This window comes from Rutidosis leptorrhynchoides, chromosome 11, assembly GCF_046630445.1.
Source record: "Rutidosis leptorrhynchoides isolate AG116_Rl617_1_P2 chromosome 11, CSIRO_AGI_Rlap_v1, whole genome shotgun sequence".
Lineage (NCBI taxonomy): Eukaryota > Viridiplantae > Streptophyta > Magnoliopsida > Asterales > Asteraceae > Rutidosis > Rutidosis leptorrhynchoides.
Window position 1 is genome coordinate 298,962,630 of NC_092343.1, and position 3,182 is coordinate 298,965,811.

At 29.9% G+C, this 3,182-nt stretch overlaps 1 non-coding gene across 1 annotated transcript; it reads right to left on the minus strand.

Annotated features, from left to right (window-relative positions):
* Positions 1-2,826: 2,826 nt before the first annotated feature.
* On the minus strand, positions 2,827-2,933 carry LOC139878899 (small nucleolar RNA R71). Its single transcript, XR_011769762.1, has one exon. It is a non-coding gene; the product is annotated as a small nucleolar RNA R71 (small nucleolar RNA).
* Positions 2,934-3,182: the final 249 nt, after the last annotated feature.

Sequence of the window (3,182 nt, forward strand, 5' to 3'; positions counted from 1 at the left end):
CGGGTTGGGTAATTGATTATTCATTCTGATCAAGTGGGTAAATTAATATTCATATCTCATTAAAACAGGGGTGGATTACATACAAGGATAATTGGTGTAATTGTTAACAAAGTATTAAAACCTTGGATTACACGCAGTCGATAACCTGGTGTAATTATTAACAAAGTATTAAAACCTTGTTACAGTTCGAATCCCTAATTAGTTGGAATATTTGACTTCGGGAATAAGGTTAATTTGACGAGCATTTTATAATTATGACCGATGGACTATTATGGACAAAAACCAGATAGGTATCAAATAATCAAGGACAAAGAACAATTAACCCGGGTAACAATTAATCAAAACGTCAAACATCATGATTACGAAAGTTTAAATAAGCATAATACTTTTATTTCATATTTCATCGTACCTTTATTTACTGTCATTTTAATTACTGCAATTTACTTTATCGCAATTTAAATTCTATCATTTATATTATCTTCATTTATCTGTACGCTTTATTTAAAATCGACAAACTGGTCATTAAACGGTAAAACCCCCTTTTTATACTTATAATAATACTACTATATTACTAATATATATATATATATATATATATATATATATATATATATATATATATATATACAAATATAATTGTTTAAAAATATAGTGTACGCAATAAGCCGTCTCCCTGTGGAAATAACCGGACTTACTAAAAACTACACTACTCTACGATTAGGTACACTGCCTATAAGTGTTGTAGCAAAGTTTAGGTATATCCATTCTATAAATAAATAAATAACTTGTGTAAAATTGTATCGTATTTAATAGTTTTTCATAATAAATATATAACTATTTCGTATACACCTCTACGCACATCAAGTTTTTGGCGCGCTGCCGGGGAAGGCCGAAGCGAAACGCTATAAAAAATAGTTTTTAAGATATTTTTGTAAAAATATAATATTTATTATTTTGTAAAAAAATATTGAAATACAAATATATATATATATATATATATATATATATATATATATATATATAATTAGCAAGTATTTTTATTTTTAGATTTTAAAATATAAGTTTATTCTAATTACTTATTTTAAATTTTGTAAAATTATAAAGTAAAAAGTAAAAAAAAAAGAGTAAAACGTAAAAGAAACAAATAAAATAAAATAGAAACTGAACCTCTCGATCTGAACCTGCATGTGAACTGAACCTGACCCTCATGCGATCGCATGAGGATTCAGTTACAAAGTCATGCGACCGCATGATCCTGTCTGACACGCCTGATACCTCTGCCGACAGCATTAATTACGGAGTATTAATAATTATTATTATTTTTTACCCTAATGAGGGTTTTAATTAATTAGTTAGTTTTTATTAATTAGTTTTAGTTTTATTAATTAATTTTTATTTTAAGTTTTAATTAGTTTTAAAATTAATACTTTTATAAAATAATAATATAAAAATAATATTTTTATAAAATTGTAATTTTATCACTTTTTATATCTTTTTATAAATTGTATATTTTAATCGTTTAATTCGTAAAATTGTATATTTATCGTTCGTAATTAGTTTTAAATATAGTTTTTTTTGCCGTAGTTTACTTTTATTTCTAGATTTTTAGACTTTACCGTAAAATCCCTTAAGTGCTTTTTCTTTAGACTAAGATTTAGGTGCTTTAGAATTTTGTGATGCCATTTTAAGATTTTAGTACTTTTTAAGTTATTGCCGTTTTGGATATAGAATTCCTTTTAAGATTTAATACCTTTAGGAGCAACTTTTTAGATTTAGTTTTTAGACTTTTAAGTTTCGACGTTTTTCTTTCTTATTTTTATTTTTAGACCTTTTATTTTTCGACATTTTCCGACGCGCTCTTTTTCTTTCTTATTTCTCGACGCTCTAGTTTTTAGGGCATAGAATTTTCTATTTCTTCTCTAAAAATTCAAAACAAAAAATTATTTTAAGCGGTTAAATTGATAGACATCCAAAATTTTCTGGTTCGTAGTAATAGTTGGATTCGTTAGTGGCGAGTTGTGGGCTTCTGATTTAAAGGGTCCTGGCTACCTGCTGCATCTATTGGCTATTCGAAACGTGGGCAAAATTAAAAAAGTCTATTAATTTGATAACTTATATAATTTTTATTTTTATAACTAATAGGATATTCAGTGAATGCACCGAGCAAAACGTTCACCACCTTTCATACGTTCACCACCTGTAACTCGATCAAGGCATCTAGCCAATATTGTTGCCGTTGATTTTTCTTTAGGATCATCATCTAGTCGAACAAGTTCTCCAACTCAAATTTCCGATAATCCATTTTTTGAACCCGACTTCACAACTGAGAATCCGGAGGATATTCAAGGACAATTCCAAGATTCTGAAACACTAATCATTCCTCCTGAACCACAAACCGTTAAATCAGAATCCTCTAGTGATTCAGATTCAACAAATTCAATTATGGAAGTAACAGAACCTCTAAGTATAGAAGACCGAATGAGAGCCACACGCACGGGCCAAGGTCACGCCATTTTTAAGCCAGACATTAATGCGCCAGATTATGAAATCAAAGGACAAATCCTACACATGGTAACTAATCAATGCCAATATAGTGGTACGCCAAAAGAAGATCTAAACGAACATCTTCAAACGTTTAATAGGATTTGTACTCTATTCAAAATCATAGAAGTTGAGGATGAACAGATCTATCTCATGTTATTTCCCTGGACTTTAAAGGGAGAAGCCAAAGATTGGTTAGAATCGTTACCTGAAGGGGCGATTGATATATGGGATGTTTTAGTTGAAAATTTTCTTAAACAATTCTTTCCTGCATCTAAAGCTGTGAGACTTCAAGGAGAAATTGTTACGTTCGTGCAAAAGTCAAATGAAACATTATATGAGGCATGGACAAGATTCGGAAAATTGTTGAAAGGATGTCCTCAACATGGTTTAGATACTTATCAAATAGTACAAATATTCTACCAAGGATGCGACGTTGCTACACAAAAAGACATCGACATAACAGCTGGTGGTTCCATTATGAAGAAAACCGCAACTGAAGCTCACAAAATTATTGATAACACTGCCTCCCACTCTCATGAGTGGCATCAGGAAAAAGATATTTTTCGTTCATCTAAAGTGGCTAGAGCCGATTCTAGCCATGACTTTGATTCCGTTTCCGCAAAAATAGATGCTTTCGA